This window comes from Phyllobates terribilis, unplaced genomic scaffold (genome assembly GCF_046119375.1).
Source record: "Phyllobates terribilis strain yellow unplaced genomic scaffold, ASM4611937v1 Scaffold_7__3_contigs__length_470593459, whole genome shotgun sequence".
Taxonomy (NCBI): domain Eukaryota; kingdom Metazoa; phylum Chordata; class Amphibia; order Anura; family Dendrobatidae; genus Phyllobates; species Phyllobates terribilis.
In genome coordinates this window covers 103,490,371-103,516,183 of record NW_027362767.1, presented here as the reverse complement: position 1 = coordinate 103,516,183, position 25,813 = coordinate 103,490,371, and positions in this window count along the sequence as shown.

Sequence of the window (25,813 nt, the reverse complement as noted above, 5' to 3'; positions counted from 1 at the left end):
TCCATCAGCTTGCAAACTGAATATAATTTTTTTCTGCATCTAGCTCTGAAAAAATATTTGGCCTTCTAGCAGTGTGTGGGACTTGTTCTATTAGTCCATCTATACTGACCTCCATCAGGTTACAAACTGAATATAATTTTTTTCTGCATCTACCTCTGAAAAAATATTTGGGCTTCTAGCTGTGTGTGGGACTTGTTCTATTAGTCCATCTATACTGACCTCCATCAGGATGCAAATTCAAAATAATTTTTTTCTGCATCTAGCTCTGAAAAAATATTTGGCCTCCTATCAGTGTGTGGGACTTGTTCTATTAGTCCATCTATACTGACCTCCATCAGGTTGCAAACTGAATATAATTTTTTTCTGCATCTAGCTCTGAAAAAATATTTGGCCTTCTAGCAGTGTGTGGGACTTGTTCTATTAGTCCATCTATACTGACCTCCATCAGGTTGCAAACTGAATATAATTTTTTTCTGCATCTACCTCTGAAAAAATATTTGGTCTTCTAGCAGTGTGGGACTTGTTCTATTAGTCCATCTATACTGACCTCCATCAGGTTGGAAATTGAATATAATATTTTTCTGCATCTAGCTCTGAAAAAATATTTGGCCTTCTAGCAGTGTGTGGGACTTGTTCTATTAGTCCATCTATACTGACCTCCATCAGGTTGCAAACTGAATATAATTTTTTTATGCATTTACCTCTAAAAAAATATTTGGGCTTCTAGCTTTGTGTGGGACTTGTTCTATTAGTCCATCTATACTGACCTCCATCAGGTTGCAAATTGAATATAATATTTTTCTGCATCTAGCTCTGAAAAAATATTTGGCCTTCTAGCAGTGTGTGGGACTTGTTCTATTAGTCCATCTATACTGACCTCCATCAGGTTGCAAACTGAATATAATTTTTTTCTGCATCTACCTCTGAAAAAATATTTGGGCTTTTAACTGTGTCTGGGACTTGTTCTATTAGTCCATCTATACTGACCTCCATCAGGTTGCAACTTGAATATAATATTTTTCTGCATCTAGCTCTGAAAAAATATTTGGCCTTCTAGCAGTGTGTGGGACTTGTTCTATTAGTCCATCTATACTGACCTCCATCTGGTTGCAAATTCAAGATAATTTTTTGTCTGCATCTAGCTCTGAAAAAATATTTGGCCTTCTATCAGTGTGTGGGACTTGTTCTATTAGTCCATCTATACTGACCTCCATCAGGTTGCAAATTCAAAATAATTTTTTGTCTGCATCTAGCTCTGAAAAAATATTTGGCCTTCTAGCAGTGTATGGGACTTGTTCTATTAGTCCATCTATACTGACCTCCATCGGGTCGCAAACTGAATATAATTTTTTTCTGCATCTACCTCTGAAAAAATATTTGGGCTTCTAGCTGTGTGTGGGACTTGTTCTATTAGTCCATCTATACTGACCTCCATCAGGTTGGAAATTGAATATAATATTTTTCTGCATCTAGCTCTGAAAAAATATTTGGCCTTCTAGCAGTGTGTGGGACTTGTTCTATTAGCCCATCTATACTGACCTCCATGAGGTTGCAAACTGAATATAATTTTTTTCTGCATCTAGCTCTGAAAAAATATTTGGGCTTCCAGCAGTGTGTGGGACTTGTTCTATTAGTCCATCTATACTGACCTCCATCAGGTTGCAAACTGAATATAATTTTTTTCTGCATCTACCTCTGAAATAATATTTGGTCTTCTAGCTGTGTGTGGGACTTGTTCTATTAGTCCATCTATACTGACCTCCATCAGGTTGCAAACTGAATATAATTTTTTTCTGCATCTACCTCTGAAAAAATATTTGGGATTCTAGCTATGTGTGGGACTTGTTCTATTAGTCCATCTATACTGACCTCCATCAGGTTGCAAATTGAAAATAATATTTTTCTGCATCTTCCTCTGAAAAAATATTTGGCCTTCTAGCAGTGTGTGGGACTTGTTCTATTAGTCCATCTATACTGACCTCCATCTGGTTGCAAATTCAAAATATTTTTTTGTCTGCATCTAGCTCTGAAAAAATATTTGGCCTTCTAGCAGTGGGTGGGACTTGTTCTATTAGTCCATCTATACTGACGTCCATTAGGTTGCAAACTGAATATAATTTTTTTCTGCATCTACCTCTGAAAAAGTATTTGGTCTTCTAGCTGTGTGTGGGACTTGTTCTATTAGTCCATCTATACTGACCTCCATCAGGTTGCAAATTGAATATAATATTTTTCTGCATCTAGCTCTGAAAAAATATTTGGCCTTCTAGCAGTGTGTGGGACTTGTTCTATTAGTCCATCTATACTGACCTCCATCAGGTTGCAAACTGAATATAATTTTTTTCTGCATCTAGCTCTGAAAAAGTATTTGGTCTTCTAGCTGTGTGTGGGACTTGTTCTATTAGTCCATCTATACTGACCTCCATCAGGTTGCAAATTGAATATAATATTTTTCTGCATCTAGCTCTGAAAAAATATTTGGCCTTCTAGCAGTGTGTGGGACTTGTTCTATTAGTCCATCTATACTGACCTCCATCAGGTTGCAAACTGAATATAATTTTTTTCTGCATCTAGCTCTGAAAAAATATTTGGCCTTCTAGCAGTGTGTGGGACTTGTTCTATTAGTCCATCTATACTGACCTCCATCAGGTTGCAAACTGAATATAATTTTTTTATGCATTTACCTCTAAAAAAATATTTGGGCTTCTAGCTGTGTGTGGGACTTGTTCTATTAGTCCATCTATACTGACTTCCATCAGGTTGCAAATTGAATATAATATTTTTCTGCATCTAGCTCTGAAAAAATATTTGGCCTTCTAGCAGTGTGTGGGACTTGTTCTATTAGTCCATCTATACTGACCTCCATCAGGTTGCAAACTGAATATAATTTTTTTCTGCATCTACCTCTGAAAAAATATTTGGGCTTCTAACTGTGTCTGGGACTTGTTCTATTAGTCCATCTATACTGACCTCCATCAGGTTGCAAATTGAATATAATATTTTTCTGCATCTTCCTCTGAAAAAATATTTGGCCTTCTAGCAGTGTGTGGGACTTGTTCTATTAGTCCATCTATACTGACCTCCATCTGGTTGCAAATTCAAGATAATTTTTTGTCTGCATCTAGCTCTGAAAAAATATTTGGCCTTCTATCAGTGTGTGGGACTTGTTCTATTAGTCCATCTATACTGACCTCCATCAGGTTGCAAATTCAAAATAATTTTTTGTCTGCATCTAGCTATGAAAAAATATTTGGCCTTCTAGCAGTGTATGGGACTTGTTCTATTAGTCCATCTATACTGACCTCCATCGGGTCGCAAACTGAATATAATTTTTTTCTGCATCTACCTATGAAAAAATATTTTGGCTTCTAGCTGTGTGTGGGACTTGTTCTATTAGTCCATCTATACTGACCTCCATCAGGTTGCAAACTGAATATAATTTTTTTCTGCATATAGCTCTGAAAAAATATTTGGGCTTCTAGCAGTGTGTGGGACTTGTTCTATTAGTCCATCTATACTGACCTCCATCAGGTTGCAAATTGAATATAATTTTTTTCTGCATCTACCTCTGAAAAAGTATTTGGTCTTCTAGCTGTGTGTGGGACTTGTTCTATTAGTCCATCTATACTGACCTCCATCAGGTTGCAAATTGAATATAATATTTTTCTGCATCTAGCTCTGAAAAAATATTTGGCCTTCTAGCAGTGTGTGGGACTTGTTCTATTAGTCCATCTATACTGACCTCCATCAGGTTGCAAACTGAATATAATTTTTTTCTGCATCTAGCTCTGAAAAAGTATTTGGTCTTCTAGCTGTGTGTGGGACTTGTTCTATTAGTCCATCTATACTGACCTCCATCAGGTTGCAAATTGAATATAATATTTTTCTGCATCTAGCTCTGAAAAAATATTTGGCCTTCTAGCAGTGTGTGGGACTTGTTCTATTAGTCCATCTATACTGACCTCCATCAGCTTGCAAACTGAATATAATTTTTTTCTGCATCTAGCTCTGAAAAAATATTTGGCCTTCTAGCAGTGTGTGGGACTTGTTCTATTAGTCCATCTATACTGACCTCCATCAGGTTACAAACTGAATATAATTTTTTTCTGCATCTACCTCTGAAAAAATATTTGGGCTTCTAGCTGTGTGTGGGACTTGTTCTATTAGTCCATCTATACTGACCTCCATCAGGATGCAAATTCAAAATAATTTTTTTCTGCATCTAGCTCTGAAAAAATATTTGGCCTCCTATCAGTGTGTGGGACTTGTTCTATTAGTCCATCTATACTGACCTCCATCAGGTTGCAAATTCAAAATAATTTTTTGTCTGCATCTAGCTATGAAAAAATATTTGGCCTTCTAGCAGTGTATGGGACTTGTTCTATTAGTCCATCTATACTGACCTCCATCAGGTTGCAAACTGAATATAATTTTTTTCTGCATCTAGCTCTGAAAAAATATTTGGCCTTCTAGCAGTGTGTGGGACTTGTTCTATTAGTCCATCTATACTGACCTCCATCAGGTTGCAAACTGAATATAATTTTTTTCTGCATCTACCTCTGAAAAAATATTTGGTCTTCTAGCAGTGTGGGACTTGTTCTATTAGTCCATCTATACTGACCTCCATCAGGTTGGAAATTGAATATAATATTTTTCTGCATCTAGCTCTGAAAAAATATTTGGCCTTCTAGCAGTGTGTGGGACTTGTTCTATTAGTCCATCTATACTGACCTCCATCAGGTTGCAAACTGAATATAATTTTTTTATGCATTTACCTCTAAAAAAATATTTGGGCTTCTAGCTTTGTGTGGGACTTGTTCTATTAGTCCATCTATACTGACCTCCATCAGGTTGCAAATTGAATATAATATTTTTCTGCATCTAGCTCTGAAAAAATATTTGGCCTTCTAGCAGTGTGTGGGACTTGTTCTATTAGTCCATCTATACTGACCTCCATCAGGTTGCAAACTGAATATAATTTTTTTCTGCATCTACCTCTGAAAAAATATTTGGGCTTTTAACTGTGTCTGGGACTTGTTCTATTAGTCCATCTATACTGACCTCCATCAGGTTGCAACTTGAATATAATATTTTTCTGCATCTAGCTCTGAAAAAATATTTGGCCTTCTAGCAGTGTGTGGGACTTGTTCTATTAGTCCATCTATACTGACCTCCATCTGGTTGCAAATTCAAGATAATTTTTTGTCTGCATCTAGCTCTGAAAAAATATTTGGCCTTCTATCAGTGTGTGGGACTTGTTCTATTAGTCCATCTATACTGACCTCCATCAGGTTGCAAATTCAAAATAATTTTTTGTCTGCATCTAGCTCTGAAAAAATATTTGGCCTTCTAGCAGTGTATGGGACTTGTTCTATTAGTCCATCTATACTGACCTCCATCGGGTCGCAAACTGAATATAATTTTTTTCTGCATCTACCTATGAAAAAATATTTTGGCTTCTAGCTGTGTGTGGGACTTGTGCTATTAGTCCATCTATACTGACCTCCATCAGGTTGCAAACTGAATATAATTTTTTTCTGCATATAGCTCTGAAAAAATATTTGGGCTTCTAGCAGTGTGTGGGACTTGTTCTATTAGTCCATCTATACTGACCTCCATCAGGTTGCAAATTGAATATAATTTTTTTCTGCATCTACCTCTGAAATAATATTTGGTCTTCTAGCTGTGTGTGGGACTTGTTCTATTAGTCCATCTATACTGACCTCCATCAGGTTGCAAACTGAATATAATTTTTTTCTGCATCTACCTCTGAAAAAATATTTGGGCTTCTAGCTGTGTGTGGGACTTGTTCTATTAGTCCATCTATACTGACCTCCATCAGATTGCAAATTCAAAATAATTTTTTGTCTGCATCTAGCTCTGAAAAAATATTTGGCCTTCTATCAGTGTGTGGGACTTGTTCTATTAGTCCATCTATACTGACCTCTATCAGGTTGCAAATTGAAAATAATTTTTTGTCTGCATCTAGCTCTGAAAAAATATTTTGCCTTCTAGCAGTGTGTGGGACTTGTTTTATTAGTCCATCTATACTGACCTCCATCAGGTTGCAAACTGAATATAATTTTTTTCTGCATTTACCTCTGAAAAAATATTTGGGCTTCTAGCTGTGTGTGGGACTTGTTCTATTAGTCCATCTATACTGACCTCCATCAGGTTGCAAACTGAATATAATTTTTTTCTGCATCTAGCTCTGAAAAAATATTTGGCCTTCTAGCAGTGTGTGGGACTTGTTCTATTAGTCCATCTATACTGACCTCCATCAGGTTGCAAACTGAATATAATTTTTTTCTGCATCTACCTCTGAAAAAGTATTTGGTCTTCTAGCTGTGTGTGGGACTTGTTCTATTAGTCCATCTATACTGACCTCCATCAGGTTGCAAATTGAATATAATATTTTTCTGCATCTAGCTCTGAAAAAATATTTGGCCTTCTAGCAGTGTGTGGGACTTGTTCTATTAGTCCATCTATACTGACCTCCATCAGGTTGCAAACTGAATATAATTTTTTTCTGCATGTAGCTCTGAAAAAATATTTGGGCTTCTTGCTGTGTGTGGGACTTGTTCTATTTGTACATCTATACTGACCTCCATAAGGTTGCAAATTGAATATAATATTTTTCTGCATCTACCTCTGAAAAAATATTTGGGCTTCTAGCTGTGTGTGGGACTTGTTCTATTAGTCCATCTATACTGACCTCCATCAGGTTGGAAATTGAATATAATATTTTTCTGCATCTAGCTCTGAAAAAATATTTGGCCTTCTAGCAGTGTGTGGGACTTGTTCTATTAGTCCATCTATACTGACCTCCATCAGGTTGCAAACTGAATATAATTTTTTTCTGCATCTAGCTCTGAAAAAATATTTGGGCTTCCAGCAGTGTGTGGGACTTGTTCTATTAGTCCATCTATACTGACCTCCATCAGGTTGCAAACTGAATATAATTTTTTTCTGCATCTACCTCTGAAATAATATTTGGTCTTCTAGCTGTGTGTGGGACTTGTTCTATTAGTCCATCTATACTGACCTCCATCAGGTTGCAAACTGAATATAATTTTTTTCTGCATCTAGCTCTGAAAAACTATTTGACCTTCTAGCAGTTTGTGGGACTTGGTCTATTAGTCCATCTATACTGACCTCCATCAGGTTGCAAGCTGAATATAATTTTTTTCTGCATCTACCTCTGAAAAAATGTTTGGGCTTCTTGCTGTGTGTGGGACTTGTTCTATTTGTCCATCTATACTGACCTCCATCAGGTTGCAAATTGAAAATAATTTTTTGTCTGCATCTAGCTCTGAAAAAATATTTGGCCTTCTAGCAGTGTGTGGGACTTGTTTTATTAGTTCATCTATACTGACCTCCATCAGGTTGCAAACTGAATATAATTTTTTTCTGCATCTACCTCTGAAAAAATATTTGGGCTTCTAGCTGTGTGTGGGACTTGTTCTATTAGTCCATCTATACTGACCTCCATCAGGTTGCAAATTGAATATAATATTTTTCTGCATCTAGCTCTGAAAAAATATTTGGCCTTCTAGCAGTGTGTGGGACTTGTTCTATTAGTCCATCTATACTGACCTCCATCAGGTTGCAAACTGAATATAATTTTTTTCTGCATCTAGCTCTGAAAAAATATTTGGGCTTCTAGCAGTGTGTGGGACTTGTTCTATAAGTCCATCTATACTGACCTCCATCAGGTTGCAAATTCAAAATAATTTTATGTCTGCATCTAGCTCTGAAAAAATATTTGGCCTTCTATCAGTGTGTGGGACTTGTTCTATTAGTCCATCTATACTGACCTCCATCAGGTTGCAAACTGAATATAATTTTTTTCTGCATCTACCTCTGAAAAAGTATTTGGTCTTCTAGCTGTGTGTGGGACTTGTTCTATTAGTCCATCTATACTGACCTCCATCAGGTTGCAAATTGAATATAATATTTTTCTGCATCTAGCTCTGAAAAAATATTTGGCCTTCTAGCAGTGTGTGGGACTTGTTCTATTAGTCCATCTATACTGACCTCCATCAGGTTGCAAACTGAATATAATTTTTTTCTGCATCTAGCTCTGAAAAAATATTTGGCCTTCTAGCAGTGTGTGGGACTTGTTCTATTAGTCCATCTATACTGACCTCCATCAGGTTGCAAACTGAATATAAATTTTTTCTGCATCTACCTCTGAAAAAATATTTGGGCTTCTTGCTGTGTGTGGGACTTGTTCTATTTGTACATCTATACTGACCTCCATAAGGTTGCAAATTGAATATAATATTTTTCTGCATCTAGCTCTGAAAAAATATTTGGCCTTCTAGCAGTGTGTGGGACTTGATCTATTAGTCCATCTATATTGACCTCCATCAGGTTGCAAACTGAATATAATTTTTTCTGCATCTACCTCTGAAAAAATATTTGGGCTTCTAGCTGTGTGTGGGACTTGTTCTATTAGTCCATCTATACTGACCTCCATCAGGTTGGAAATTGAATATAATATTTTTCTGCATCTAGCTCTGAAAAAATATTTGGCCTTCTAGCAGTGTGTGGGACTTGTTCTATTAGTCCATCCATACTGACCTCCATCAGGTTGCAAACTGAATATAATTTTTTTCTGCATCTAGCTCTGAAAAAATATTTGGGCTTCTAGCAGTGTGTGGGACTTGTTCTATTAGTCCATCTATACTGACCTCCATCAGGTTGCAAATTCAAAATAATTTTTTGTCTGCATCTAGCTCTGAAAAAATATTTGGCCTTCTATCAGTGTGTGGGACTTGTTCTATTAGTCCATCTATACTGACCTCCATCAGGTTGCAAACTGAATATATTTTTTTTCTGCATCTAGTTCTGAAAAACTATTTGGCCTTCTAGCAGTGTGTGGGACTTGGTCTATTAGTCCATCTATACTGACCTCCATCAGGTTGCAAGCTGAATATAATTTTTTTCTGCATCTACCTCTGAAAAAATATTTGGGCTTCTTGCTGTGTGTGGGACTTGTTCTATTTGTCCATCTATACTGACCTCCATCAGGTTGCAAATTGAAAATAATTTTTTGTCTGCATCTAGCTCTGAAAAAATATTTGGCCTTCTAGCAGTGTGTGGGACTTGTTTTATTAGTTCATCTATACTGACCTCCATCAGGTTGCAAACTGAATATAATTTTTTTCTGCATCTACCTCTGAAAAAATATTTGGGCTTCTAGCTGTGTGTGGGAGTTGTTCTATTAGTCCATCTATACTGACCTCCATCAGGTTGCAAACTGAATATAATTTTTTTCTGCATCTAGCTCTGAAAAAATATTTGGCCTTCTAGCTGTGTGTGGGACTTGTTCTATTATTCCATCTATACTGACCTCCATCAGGTTGCAAACTGAATATCAATTTTTTCTGCATCTACCTCTGAAAAAATATTTGGGCTTCTTGCTGTGTGTGGGACTTGATCTATTTGTACATCTATACTGACCTCCATAAGGTTGCAAATTGAATATAATATTTTTCTGCATCTAGCTCTGAAAAAATATTTGGCCTTCTAGCAGTGTGTGGGACTTATTCTATTCGTCCATCTATATTGACCTCCATCAGGTTGCAAACTGAATATAATTTTTTCTGCATCTACCTCTGAAAAAATATTTGGGCTTCTAGCTGTGTGTGGGACTTGTTCTATTAGTCCATCTATACTGACCTCCATCAGGTTGGAAATTGAATATAATATTTTTCTGCATCTAGCTCTGAAAAAATATTTGGCCTTCTAGCAGTGTGTGGGACTTGTTCTATTAGTCCATCTATAATGACCTCCATCAGGTTGCAAACTGAATATAATTTTTTTTGCATCTAGCTCTGAAAAACTATTTGGCCTTCTAGCAGTGTGTGGGACTTGGTCTATTAGTCCATCTATATCGACCTCCATCAGGTTGCAAGTTGAATATAATTTTTTTCTGCATCTACCTCTGAAAAAATATTTGGGCTTCTTGCTGTGTGTGGGACTTGTTCTATTTGTCCATGTATACTGACCTCCATCAGGTTGTAAATTGAATATAATATTTTTCTGCATCTAGCTCTGAAAAAATATTTGGCCTTCTAGCAGTGTGTGGGACTTGTTCTATTAGTCCATATATACTGACCTCCATCAGGTTGCAAACTGAATATAATTTTTTTCTGCATCTACCTCTGAAAAAATATTTGGGCTTCTAGCTGTGTGTGGGACTTGTTCTATTAGTCCATCTATACTGACCTCCATCAGGTTGCAAATTCAAAATAATTTTTTGTCTGCATCTAGCTCTGAAAAAATATTTGGCCTTCTATCAGTGTGTGGGACTTGTTCTATTAGTCCATCTATACTGACCTCCATCAGGATGCAAATTGAAAATAATTTTTTGTCTGCATCTAGCTCTGAAAAAATATTTGGCCTTCTAGCAGTGTGTGGGACTTGTTTTATTAGTCCATCTATACTGACCTCCATCAGGTTGCAAACTGAATATAAATTTTTTCTGCATCTACCTCAGAAAAAATATTTGGGCTTCTTGCTGTGTGTGGGACTTGTTCTATTTGTACATCTATACTGACCTCCATCAGGTTGCAAATTGAATATAATATTTTTCTGCATCTAGCTCTGAAAAAATATTTGGCCTTCTAGCAGTGTGTGGGACTTGTTCTATTCGTCCATCTATACTGACCTCCATCAGGTTGCAAACTGAATATAATTTTTTCTGCATCTACCTCTGAAAAAATATTTGGGCATCTAGCTGTGTGTGCGACTTGTTCTATTAGTCCATCTATACTGACCTCCATCAGGTTGGAAATTGAATATAATATTTTTCTGCATCTAGCTCTGAAAAAATATTTGGCCTTCTAGCAGTGTGTGGGACTTGTTCTATTAGTCCATCTATACTGACCTCCATCAGGTTGCAAACTGAATATAATTTTTTTCTGCATCTAGCTCTGAAAAAATATTTGGCCTTCTAGCAGTGTGTGGGACTTGGTCTATTAGTCCATCTATACTGACCTCCATCAGGTTGCAAACTGAATACAATTTTTTTCTGCATCTACCTCTGAAAAAATATTTGGGCTTCTTGCTGTGTGTGGGACTTTTTCTATTTGTCCATCTATACTGACCTCCATCAGGTTGCAAATTGAATATAATATTTTTCTGCATCTAGCTCTGAAAAAATATTTGGCCTTCTAGCAGTGTGTGGGACTTGTTCTATAAGTCCATCTATACTGACCTCCATCAGGTTGCAAACTGAATATAATTTTTTTCTGCATCTACCTCTGAAAAAATATTTGGGCTTCTAGCTGTGTGTGGGACTTGTTCTATTAGTCCATCTATACTGACCTCCATCAGGTTGCAAATTGAATATAATATTTTTCTGCATCTAGCTCTGAAAAAATATTTGGCCATCTAGCTGTGTGTGGGACTTGTTCTATTAGTAAATCTATACTGACCTCCATCAGGTTGCAAATTGAAAATAATTTCTTGTCTGCATCTAGCTCTGAAAAAATATTTGGCCTTCTAGCAGTGTGTGGGACTTGTTCTATTAGTCCATCTATACTGACCTCCATCAGGTTGCAAACTGAATATAATTTTTTTCTGCATCTACCTCTGAAAAAATATTTGGGCTTCTTGCTGTGTGTGGGACTTGTTCTATTTGTACATCTATACTGACCTCCATAAGGTTGCAAATTGAATATAATATTTTTCTGCATCTAGCTCTGAAAAAATATTTGGCCTTCTAGCAGTGTGTGAGACTTGTTCTATTAGTCCATCTATATTGACCTCCATCAGGTTGCAAACTGAATATAATTTTTTCTGCATCTACCTCTGAAAAAAGATTTGGGCTTCTAGCTGTGTGTTGGACTTGTTCTATTAGTCCATCTATACTGACCTCCATCAGGTTGGAAATTGAATATAATATTTTTCTGCATCTAGCTCTGAAAAAATATTTGGCCTTCTAGCAGTGTGTGGGACTTGTTCTATTAGTCCATCTATACTGACCTCCATCAGGTTGCAAACTGAATATAATTTTTTTCTGCATCTAGCTCTGAAAAAATATTTGGGCTTCTAGCAGTGTGTGGGACATGTTCTATTAGTCCATCTATACTGACCTCCATCAGGTTGCAAACTGAATATAATTTTTTTCTGCATCTACCTCTGAAATAATATTTGGTCTTCTAGCTGTGTGTGGGACTTGTTCTACTAGTCCATCTATACTGACCTCCATCAGGTTGCAAACTGAATATAATTTTTTTCTGCATCTAGCTCTGAAAAACTATTTGGCCTTCTAGCAGTGTGTGAGACTTGGTCTATTAGTCCATCTATACTGACCTCCATCAGGTTGCAAGCTGAATATAATTTTTTTCTGCATCTACCTCTGAAAAAATATTTGGGCTTCTTGCTGTGTGTGGGACTTGTTCTACTAGTCCATCTATACTGACCTCCATCAGGTTGCAAATTCAAAATAATTTTTTGTCTGCATCTAGCTCTGAAAAAATATTTGGCCTTCTATCAGTGTGTGGGACTTGTTCTATTAGTCCATCTATACTGACCTCCATCAGGTTGCAAACTGAATATAATTTTTTTCTGCATCTAGCTCTGAAAAACTATTTGGCCTTCTAGCAGTGTGTGGGACTTGGTCTATTAGTCCATCTATACTGACCTCCATCAGGTTGCAAGCTGAATATAATTTTTTTCTGCATCTACCTCTGAAAAAATATTTGGGCTTCTTGCTGTGTGTGGGACTTGTTCTATTTGTCCATCTATACTGACCTCCATCAGGTTGCAAATTGAAAATAATTTTTTGTCTGCATCTAGCTCTGAAAAAATATTTGGCCTTCTAGCAGTGTGTGGGACTTGTTTTATTAGTTCATCTATACTGACCTCCATCAGGTTGCAAATTGAATATAATTTTTTTCTGCATCTACCTCTGAAAAAATATTTGGGCTTCTAGCTGTGTGTGGGACTTGTTCTATTAGTCCATCTATACTGACCTCCATCAGGTTGCAAACTGAATATAATTTTTTTCTGCATCTAGCTCTGAAAAAATATTTGGCCTTCTAGCAGTGTGTGGGACTTGTTCTATTAGTCCATCTATACTGACCTCCATCAGGTTGCAAACTGAATATAATTTTTTTCTGCATCTACCTCTGAAAAAGTATTTGGTCTTCTAGCTATGTGTGGGACTTGTTCTATTAGTCCATCTATACTGACCTCCATCAGGTTGCAAATTGAATATAATATTTTTCTGCATCTAGCTCTGAAAAAATATTTGGCCTTCTAGCAGTGTGTGGGACTTGTTCTATTAGTCCATCTATACTGACCTCCATCAGGTTCCAAAATGAATATAATTTTTTTCTGCATCTAGCTCTGAAAAAATATTTGGCCTTCTAGCAGTGTGTGGGACTTGTTCTATTAGTCCATCTTTACTGACCTCCATCAGGTTGCAAACTGAATATAATTTTTTCTGCATCTACCTCTGAAAAAATATTTGGGCTTCTAGCTGTGTGTGGGACTTGTTCTATTAGTCCATCTATACTGACCTCCATCAGGTTGGAAATTGAATATAATATTTTTCTGCATCTAGCTCTGAAAAAAATATTTGGCCTTCTAGCAGTGTGTGGGACTTGTTCTATTAGTCCATCTATACTGACCTCCATCAGGTTGCAAACTGAATATAATTTTTTTCTGCATCTAGCTCTGAAAAAATATTTGGGCTTCTAGCAGTGTGTGGGACTTGTTCTATTAGTCCATCTATACTGACCTCCATCAGGTTGCAAACTGAATATAATTTTTTTCTGCATCTACCTCTGAAATAATATTTGGTCTTCTAGCTGTGTGTGGGACTTGTTCTATTAGTCCATCTATACTGACCTCCATCAGGTTGCAAACTGAATATAATTTTTTTCTGCATCTAGCTCTGAAAAACTATTTGGCCTTCTAGCAGTGTGTGGGACTTGGTCTATTAGTCCATCTATACTGACCTCCATCAGGTTGCAAGCTGAATATAATTTTTTTCTGCATCTACCTCAGAAAAAATATTTGGGCTTCTTGCTGTGTGTGGGACTTGTTCTATTTGTCCATCTATACTGACCTCCATCAGGTTGCAAATTGAATATAATATTTTTCTGCATCTAGCTCTGAAAAAATATTTGGCCTTCTAGCAGTGTGTGGGACTTGTTCTATTAGTCCATCTATACTGACCTCCATCAGGTTGCAAACTGAATATAATTTTTTTCTGCATGTACCTCTGAAAAAATATTTGGGCTTCTAGCTGTGTGTGGGACTTGTTCTATTAGTCCACCTATACTGACCTCCATCAGGTTGCAAACTGAATATAATTTTTTTCTGCATCTAGCTCTGAAAAAATATTTGGCCTTCTAGCAGTGGGTGGGACTTGTTCTATTAGTCCATCTATACTGACCTCCATCAGGTTGCAAACTGAATATAAATTTTTTCTGCATCTACCTCAGAAAAAATATTTGGGCTTCTTGCTGTGTGTGGGACTTGTTCTATTTGTCCATCTATACTGACCTCCATCAGGTTGCAAATTGAATATAATATTTTTCTGCATCTAGCTCTGAAAAAATATTTGGCCTTCTAGCAGTGTGTGGGACTTGTTCTATTCGTCCATCTATACTGACCTCCATCAGATTGCAAACTGAATATAATTATTTCTGCATCTACCTCTGAAAAAATATTTGGGCATCTAGCTGTGTGTGGGACTTGTTCTATTAGTCCATCTATACTGACCTCCATCAGGTTGGAAATTGAATATAATATTTTTCTGCATCTAGCTCTGAAAAAATATTTGGCCTTCTAGCAGTGTGTGGGACTTGTTCTATTAGTCCATCTATACTGACCTCCATCAGGTTGCAAACTGAATATAATTTTTTTCTGCATCTAGCTCTGAAAAAATATTTGGGCTTCTTGCTGTGTGTGGGACTTGTTCTATTTGTCCATCTATACTGACCTCCATCAGGTTGCAAATTGAATATAATATTTTTCTGCATCTAGCTCTGAAAAAATATTTGGCCTTCTAGCAGTGTGTGGGACTTGTTCTATAAGTCCATCTATACTGACCTCCATCAGGTTGCAAACTGAATATAATTTTTTTCTGCATCTACCTCTGAAAAAATATTTGGGCTTCTAGCTGTGTGTGGGACTTGTTCTATTAGTCCATCTATACTGACCTCCATCAGGTTGCAAATAGAATATAATATTTTTCTGCATCTAGCTCTGAAAAAATATTTGGCCATCTAGCAGTGTGTGGGACTTGTTCTATTAGTCCATCTATACTGACCTCCATCAGGTTGCAAATTGAAAATAATTTTTTGTCTGCATCTAGCTCTGAAAAAATATTTGGCCTTCTAGCAGTGTGTGGGACTTGTTTTATTAGTCCATCTATACTGACCTCCATCAGGTTGCAAACTGAATATAATTTTTTTCTGCATCTACCTCTGAAAAAATATTTGGGCTTCTAGCTGTGTGTGGGACTTCTTCTATTAGTCCATCTATACTGACCTCCATCAGGTTGCAAACTGAATATAATTTTTTTCTGCATCTACCTCTGAAAAAGTATTTGGTCTTCTAGCTGTGTGTGGGACTTGTTCTATTAGTCCATCTATACTGACCTCCATCAGGTTGCAAATTGAATATAATATTTTTCTGCATCTAGTTCTGAAAAAATATTTGGCCATCTAGCAGTGTGTGGGACTTGTTCTATTAGTCCATCTATACTGACCTCCATCAGGTTGCAAATTGAAAATAATTTTTTGTCTGCATCTAGCTCTGAAAAAATATTTGGCCTTCTAGCAGTGTGTGGGACTTGTTTTATTAGTCCATCTATACTGACCTCCATCAGGTTGCAAACTGAATATAATTTTTTTCTGCAACTACCTCTGAAAAAGTATTTGGTCTTCTAGCTGTGTGTGGGACTTGTTCTATTAGTCCATCTATACTGACCTCCATCAGGTTGCAAATTGAATATAATATTTTTCTGCATCTAGCTCTGAAAAAATATTTGGCCTTCTAGCAGTCTGTGGGACTTGTTCCATTAGTCCATCTATACTGACCTCCATCAGGTTGCAAACTGAATATTATTTTTTTCTGCATCTAGCTCTGAAAAAATATTTGGGCTTCTTGCTGTTTGTGGGACTTGTTCTATTTATTCATCTATACTGACCTCCATCAGGTTGCAAATTGAATATAATATTTTTCTGCATCTAGCTCTGAAAAAAATATTTGGCCTTCTAGCAGTGTGTGGGACTTGTTCTATTCGTTCATCTATACTGACCTCCATCAGGTTGCAAACTGAATAAAATTTTTCTGCATCTACCTCTGAAAAAATATTTGGGCTTCTAGATGTGTGTGGGACTTGTTCTATTAGTCCATCTATACTGACCTCCATCAGGTTGGAAATTGAATATAATATTTTTCTGCATCTAGCTCTGAAAAAATATTTGGCCTTCTAGCAGTGTGTGGGACTTGTTCTATTAGTCCATCTATACTGACCTCCATCAGGTTGCAAACTGAATATAATTTTTTTATGCATCTACCTCTGAAAAAATATTTGGGCTTCTTGCTGTGTGTGGGACTTGTTCTATTTGTCCATCTATACTGACCTCCATCAGGTTGCAAATTGAATATAATATTTTTCTGCATCTAGCTCTGAAAAAATATTTGGCCTTCTAGCAGTGTGTGGGACTTGTTCTATTAGTCCATCTATACTGACCTCCATCAGGTTGCAAACTGAATATAATTTTTTTCTGCATCTACCTCTGAAAAAATATTTGGGCTTCTAGCTGTATGTGGGACTTGTTCTATTAGTCCATCTATACTGACCTCCATTAGTTGCAAATTGAATATAATGTTTTTCTGCATCTAGCTCTGAAAAAATATTTGGCCTTCTAGCAGTGTGTGGGACTTGATCTATTAGTCAATCTATACTGACCTCCATCAGGTTGCAAATTGAATGTAATATTTTTCTGCATCTACCTCTGAAAAAATATTTTGGGCTTCTAGCAGTGTGTGGGACTTGTTCTATTAGTCCATCAATACTGACCTCCATCAGGTTGCAAACTGAATATAATTTTTTTCTGCATCTACCCCTGAAAAAATATTTGTGCTTCTAGCTGTGTGTGGGACTTGTTCTATTATTCCATCTATATTGACCTCCATCAGGTTGCAAATTGAATATAATTTTTTTCTGCATCTAGCTCTGAAAAAATATTTGGCCTTCTAGCAGTGTGTGGGACTTGTTCTATTAGTCCATCTATACTGACCTCCATGAGGTTGCAAATTCAAAATATTTTTTTGTCTGCATCTAGCTCTGAAAAAATATTTGGCCTTCTAGCAGTGTGTGGGACTTGTTCTATTAGTCCATCTATACTGACCTCCATCAGGTTGCAAACTGAATATAATTTTTTTCTGCATCTACCTCTGAAAAAATATTTGGTCCTCTAGCTGTGTGTGGGACTTGTTCTATTAGTCCATCTATACTGACCTCCATCAGGTTGCAAAATGAATATAATATTTTTCTGCATCTAGCTCTGAAAAAATATTTGGCCTTCTAGCAGTGTGTGGGACTTGTTCCATTAGTCCATCTATACTGACCTCCATCAGGTTGCAAACTGAATATAATTTTTTTCTGCATCTAGCTCTGAAAAAATATTTGGCCTTCTAGCAGTGTGTGGGACTTGTTCTATTAGTCCATCTATACTGACCTCCATCAGGTTGCAAACTGAATATAATATTTTTCTGCATCTAGCTCTGAAAAAATATTTGGGCTTCTTGCTGTGTGTGGGACTTGTTCTATTTGTCCATCTATACTGACCTCCATCAGGTTGCAAATTGAATATAATATTTTTCTGCATCTAGCTCTGAAAAAATATTTGGCCTTCTAGCAGTGTGTGGGACTTGTTCTATAAGTCCATCTATACTGACCTCCATCAGGTTGCAAACTGAATATAATTTTTTTCTGCATCTACCTCTGAAAAAATATTTGGGCTTCTAGCTGTGTGTGGGACTTGTTCTATTAGTCCATCTATACTGACCTCCATCAGGTTGCAAATTGAATATAATATTTTTCTGCATCTAGCTCTGAAAAAAAATTTGGCCATCTAGCAGTGTGTGGGACTTGTTCTATTAGTCCATCTATACTGACCTCCATCAGGTTGCAAATTGAAAATAATTTTTTGTCTGCATCTAGCTCTGAAAAAATATTTGGCCTTCTAGCAGTGTGTGGGACTTGTTTTATTAGTCCATCTATACTGACCTCCATCAGGTTGCAAACTGAATATAATTTTTTTCTGCATCTACCTCTGAAAAAATATTTGGGCTTCTAGCTGTGTGTGGGACTTCTTCTATTAGTCCATCTATACTGACCTCCATCAGGTTGCAAACTGAATATAATTTTTTTCTGCATCTACCTCTGAAAAAGTATTTGGTCTTCTAGCTGTGTGTGGGACTTGTTCTATTAGTCCATCTATACTGACCTCCATCAGGTTGCAAATTGAATATAATATTTTTCTGCATCTAGTTCTGAAAAAATATTTGGCCATCTAGCAGTGTGTGGGACTTGTTCTATTAGTCCATCTATACTGACCTCCATCAGGTTGCAAATTGAAAATAATTTTTTGTCTGCATCTAGCTCTGAAAAAATATTTGGCCTTCTAGCAGTGTGTGGGACTTGTTTTATTAGTCCATCTATACTGACCTCCATCAGGTTGCAAACTGAATATAATTTTTTTCTGCATCTACCTCTGAAAAAGTATTTGGTCTTCTAGCTGTGTGTGGGACTTGTTCTATTAGTCCATCTATACTGACCTCCATCAGGTTGCAAATTGAATATAATATTTTTCTGCATCTAGCTCTGAAAAAATATTTGGCCTTCTAGCAGTCTGTGGGACTTGTTCCATTAGTCCATCTATACTGACCTCCATCAGGTTGCAAACTGAATATTATTTTTTTCTGCATCTAGCTCTGAAAAAATATTTGGGCTTCTTGCTGTTTGTGGGACTTGTTCTATTTATTCATCTATACTGACCTCCATCAGGTTGCAAATTGAATATAATATTTTTCTGCATCTAGCTCTGAAAAAAATATTTGGCCTTCTAGCAGTGTGTGGGACTTGTTCTATTCGTTCATCTATACTGACCTCCATCAGGTTGCAAACTGAATAAAATTTTTCTGCATCTACCTCTGAAAAAATATTTGGGCTTCTAGATGTGTGTGGGACTTGTTCTATTAGTCCATCTATACTGACCTCCATCAGGTTGGAAATTGAATATAATATTTTTCTGCATCTAGCTCTGAAAAAATATTTGGCCTTCTAGCAGTGTGTGGGACTTGTTCTATTAGTCCATCTATACTGACCTCCATCAGGTTGCAAACTGAATATAATTTTTTTATGCATCTACCTCTGAAAAAATATTTGGGCTTCTTGCTGTGTGTGGGACTTGTTCTATTTGTCCATCTATACTGACCTCCATCAGGTTGCAAATTGAATATAATATTTTTCTGCATCTAGCTCTGAAAAAATATTTGGCCTTCTAGCAGTGTGTGGGACTTGTTCTATTAGTCCATCTATACTGACCTCCATCAGGTTGCAAACTGAATATAATTTTTTTCTGCATCTACCTCTGAAAAAATATTTGGGCTTCTAGCTGTATGTGGGACTTGTTCTATTAGTCCATCTATACTGACCTCCATTAGTTGCAAATTGAATATAATGTTTTTCTGCATCTAGCTCTGAAAAAATATTTGGCCTTCTAGCAGTGTGTGGGACTTGATCTATTAGTCAATCTATACTGACCTCCATCAGGTTGCAAATTGAATGTAATATTTTTCTGCATCTACCTCTGAAAAAATATTTTGGGCTTCTAGCAGTGTGTGGGACTTGTTCTATTAGTCCATCAATACTGACCTCCATCAGGTTGCAAACTGAATATAATTTTTTTCTGCATCTACCCCTGAAAAAATATTTGTGCTTCTAGCTGTGTGTGGGACTTGTTCTATTATTCCATCTATATTGACCTCCATCAGGTTGCAAATTGAATATAATTTTTTTCTGCATCTAGCTCTGAAAAAATATTTGGCCTTCTAGCAGTGTGTGGGACTTGTTCTATTAGTCCATCTATACTGACCTCCATGAGGTTGCAAATTCAAAATATTTTTTTGTCTGCATCTAGCTCTGAAAAAATATTTGGCCTTCTAGCAGTGTGTGGGACTTGTTCTATTAGTCCATCTATACTGACCTCCATCAGGTTGCAAACTGAATATAATTTTTTTCTGCATCTACCTCTGAAAAAATATTTGGTCTTCTAGCTGTGTGTGGGACTTGTTCTATTAGTCCATCTATACTGACCTCCATCAGGTTGCAAATTGAATATAATATTTTTCTGCATCTAGCTCTGAAAAAATATTTGGCCTTCTAGCAGTGTGTGGGACTTGTTCCATTAGTCCATCTATACTGACCTCCATCAGGTTGCAAACTGAATATAATTTTTTTCTGCATCTAGCTCTGAAAAAATATTTGGCCTTCTAGCAGTGTGTGGGACTTGTTCTATTAGTCCATCTATACTGACCTCCATCAGGTTGCAAACTGAATATAATTTTTTTCTGCATCTACCTCTGAAAAAATATTTGGGCTTCTTGCTGTTTGTGGGACTTGTTCTATTTATACATCTATACTGACCTCCATCAGGTTGCAAATTGAATATAATATTTTTCTGCATCTAGCTCTGAAAAAAATATTTGGCCTTCTTGCAGTGTGTGGGACTTGTTCTATAAGTCCATCTATACTGACCTCCATCAGGTTGCAAACTGAATATAATTTTTTTCTGCATCTACCTCTGAAAAAATATTTGGGCTTCTAGCTGTGTGTGGGACTTGTTCTATTAGTCCATCTATACTGACCTCCATCAGGTTGCAAATTGAATATAATATTTTTCTGCATCTAGTTCTGAAAAAATATTTGGCCATCTAGCAGTGTGTGGGACTTGTTCTATTAGTCCATCTATACTGACCTCCATCAGGTTGCAAATTGAAAATAATTTTTTGTCTGCATCTAGCTCTGAAAAAATATTTGGCCTTCTAGCAGTGTGTGGGACTTGTTTTATTAGTCCATCTATACTGACCTCCATCAGGTTGCAAACTGAATATAATTTTTTTCTGCATCTACCTCTGAAAAAGTATTTGGTCTTCTAGCTGTGTGTGGGACTTGTTCTATTAGTCCATCTATACTGACCTCCATCAGGTTGCAAATTGAATATAATATTTTTCTGCATCTAGCTCTGAAAAAATATTTGGCCTTCTAGCAGTCTGTGGGACTTGTTCCATTAGTCCATCTATACTGACCTCCATCAGGTTGCAAACTGAATATTATTTTTTTCTGCATCTAGCTCTGAAAAAATATTTGGGCTTCTTGCTGTTTGTGGGACTTGTTCTATTTATTCATCTATACTGACCTCCATCAGGTTGCAAATTGAATATAATATTTTTCTGCATCTAGCTCTGAAAAAAATATTTGGCCTTCTAGCAGTGTGTGGGACTTGTTCTATTCGTTCATCTATACTGACCTCCATCAGGTTGCAAACTGAATAAAATTTTTCTGCATCTACCTCTGAAAAAATATTTGGGCTTCTAGATGTGTGTGGGACTTGTTCTATTAGTCCATCTATACTGACATCCATCAGGTTGGAAATTGAATATAATATTTTTCTGCATCTAGCTCTGAAAAAATATTTGGCCTTCTAGCAGTGTGTGGGACTTGTTCTATTAGTCCATCTATACTGACCTCCATCAGGTTGCAAACTGAATATAATTTTTTTATGCATCTACCTCTGAAAAAATATTTGGGCTTCTTGCTGTGTGTGGGACTTGTTCTATTTGTCCATCTATACTGACCTCCATCAGGTTGCAAATTGAATATAATATTTTTCTGCATCTAGCTCTGAAAAAATATTTGGCCTTCTAGCAGTGTGTGGGACTTGTTCTATTAGTCCATCTATACTGACCTCCATCAGGTTGCAAACTGAATATAATTTTTTTCTGCATCTACCTCTGAAAAAATATTTGGGCTTCTAGCTGTATGTGGGACTTGTTCTATTAGTCCATCTATACTGACCTCCATTAGTTGCAAATTGAATATAATGTTTTTCTGCATCTAGCTCTGAAAAAATATTTGGCCTTCTAGCAGTGTGTGGGACTTGATCTATTAGTCAATCTATACTGACCTCCATCAGGTTGCAAATTGAATGTAATATTTTTCTGCATCTACCTCTGAAAAAATATTTTGGGCTTCTAGCAGTGTGTGGGACTTGTTCTATTAGTCCATCAATACTGACCTCCATCAGGTTGCAAACTGAATATAATTTTTTTCTGCATCTACCCCTGAAAAAATATTTGGGCTTCTAACTGTGTCTGGGACTTGTTCTATTAGTCCATCTATACTGACCTCCATCAGGTTGCAAATTGAATATAATTTTTTTCTGCATCTAGCTCTGAAAAAATATTTGGCCTTCTAGCAGTGTGTGGGACTTGTTCTATTAGTCCATCTATACTGACCTCCATGAGGTTGCAAATTCAAAATAATTTTTTGTCTGCATCTAGCTCTGAAAAAATATTTGGCCTTCTAGCAGTGTGTGGGACTTGTTCTATTAGTCCATCTATACTGACCTCCATCAGGTTGCAAACTGAATATAATTTTTTTCTGCATCTACCTCTGAAAAAATATTTGGGCTTCTTGCTGTGTGTGGGACTTGTTCTATTTGTACATCTATACTGACCTCCATCAGGTTGCAAATTGAATATAATATTTTTCTGCATCTAGCTCTGAAAAAATATTTGGCCTTCTAGCAGTGTGTGGGACTTGTTCTATTAGTCCATCTATACTGACCTCCATCACGTTGCAAACTGAATATAATTTTTTTCTGCATCTAGCTCTGAAAAAATATTTTGGGCTTCTAGCAGTGTGTGGGACTTGTTCTATTAGTCCATCAATACTGACCTCCATCAGGTTGCAAACTGAATATAATTTTTTTCTGCATCTAAGTCTGAAAAAATATTTGTGCTTCTAGCTGTGTGTGGGACTTGTTCTATTATTCCATCTATATTGACCTCCATCAGGTTGCAAATTGAATATAATTTTTTTCTGCATCTAGCTCTTAAAAAATATTTGGCCTTCTAGCAGTGTGTGGGACTTGTTCTATTAGTCCATCTATACTGACCTCCATGAGGTTGCAAATTCAAAATAATTTTTTGTCTGCATCTAGCTCTGAAAAAATATTTGGCCTTCTAGCAGTGTGTGGGACTTGTTCTATTAGTCCATCTATACTGACCTCCATCAGGTTGCAAACTGAATATAATTTTTTTCTGCATCTACCTCTGAAAAAATATTTGGGCTTCTTGCTGTGTGTGGGACTTGTTCTATTTGTACATCTATACTGACCTCCATCAGGTTGCAAATTGAATATAATATTTTTCTGCATCTAGCTCTGAAAAAATATTTGGCCTTCTAGCAGTGTGTGGGACTTGTTCTATTAGTCCATCTATACTGACCTCCATCAGGTTGCAAACTGAATATAATTTTTTTCTGCATCTAGCTCTGAAAAAATATTTGGCCTTCTAGCAGTGTGTGGGACTTGTTCTATTAGTCCATCTATACTGACCTCCATCAGGTTGCAAACTGAATATAATTTTTTTCTGCATCTACCTCTGAAAAAATATTTGGGCTTCTTGCTGTGTGTGGGACTTGTTCTATTTGTACATCTATACTGACCTCCATCAGGTTGCAAATTGAATATAATATTTTTCTGCATCTAGCTCTGAAAAAATATTTGGCCTTCTAGCAGTGTGTGGGACTTGTTCTATTAGTCCATCTATACTGACCTCCATCAGGTTGCAAACTGAATATAATTTTTTTCTGCATCTAGCTCTGAAAAAATATTTGGCCTTCTAGCAGTGTGTGGGACTTGGTCTATTAGTCCATCTATACTGACCTCCATCAGGTTGCAAACTGAATATAATTTTTTTCTGAATCTACCTCTGAAAAAATATTTGGGATTCTTGCTGTGTGTGGGACTTGTTCTATTTGTCCATCTATACTGACCTCCATCAGGTTGCAAATTGAATATAACATTTTTCTGCATCTAGCTCTGAAAAAATATTTGGGCTTCTAGCAGTGTGTGGGACTTGTTCTATAAGTACATCTATACTGACCTCCATCAGGTTGCAAACTGAATATAATTTTTTTCTGCATCTACCTCTGAAAAAATATTTGGGCTTCTAGCTGTGTGTGGGACTTGTTCTTTTAGTCCATCTATACTGACCTCCATCAGGTTGCAAATTGAATATAATATTTTTCTGCATCTAGCTCTGAAAAAATATTTGGCCATCTAGCAGTGTGTGGGACTTGTTCTATTAGTCCATCTATACTGACCTCCATCAGGTTGCAAATTGAAAATAATTTTTTGTCTGCATCAACCTCTGAAAAAATATTTGGCCTTCTAGCAGTGTGTGGGACTTGTTCTACTAGTCCATCTATACTGACCTCCATCAGGTTGCAAACTGAATATAATTTTTTTCTGCATCTAACTCTGAAAAAATATTTGGGCTTCTAGCTGTGTGTGGGACTTGTTCTATTAGTCCATCTATACTGACCTCCATCAGGTTGCAAACTGAATATTTATTTTTTTTCTGCATCTAGCTCTGAAAAAATATTTGGCCTTCTAGCAGTGTGTGGGACTTGTTCTATTATTCCATCTATACTGACCTCCATCAGGTTGCAAACTGAATATAATTTTTTTCTGCATCTACCTCTGAAAAAGTATTTGGTCTTCTAGCTGTGTTTTGGACTTGTTCTATTAGTCCATCTATACTGACCTCCATCAGGTTGCAAATTGAATATAATATTTTTCTGCATCTAGCTCTGAAAAAATATTTGGCCTTCTAGCCGTGTGTGGGACTTGTTCTATTAGTCCATCTATACTGACCTCCATCAGGTTGCAAACTGAATATAATTTTTTTCTGCATCTAGCTCTGAAAAAATATTTGGCCTTCTAGCAGTGTGTGGGACTTGTTCTATTAGTCCATCTATACTGACCTCCATCAGGTTGCAAATTCAAAATAATTTTTTGTCTGCATCTAGCTCTGAAAAAGTATTTGGTCTTCTAGCTGTGTGTGGGACTTGTTCTATTAGTCCATCTATACTGACCTCCATCAGGTTGCAAATTGAATATAATATTTTTCTGCATCTAGCTCTGAAAAAATATTTGGCCATCTAGCAGTGTGTGGGACTTGTTCTATTAGTCCATCTATACTGAACTCCATCAGGTTGCAAACTGAATATAATTTTTTTCTGCATCTAGCTCTGAAAAAATATTTGGCCTTCTAGCAGTGTGTGGGACTTGTTCTATTAGTCCATCTATACTGACCTCCATCAGGTTGCAAACTGAATATAATTTTTTTCTGCATCTAGCTCTGAAAAAATATTTGGCCTTCTAGCAGTGTGTGGGACTTGTTCTATTAGTCCATCTATACTGACCTCCATCAGGTTGCACATTCAAAATAATTTTTTGTCTGCATCTAGCTCTGAAAAAGTATTTGGTCTTCTAGCTGTGTGTGGGACTTGTTCTATTAGTCCATCTATACTGACCTCCATCAGGTTGCAAATTGAATATAATATTTTTCTGCATCTAGCTCTGAAAAAATATTTGGCCATCTAGCAGTGTGTGGGACTTGTTCTATTAGTCCATCTATACTGACCTCCATCAGGTTGCAAACTGAATATAATTTTTTTCTGCATCTAGCTCTGAAA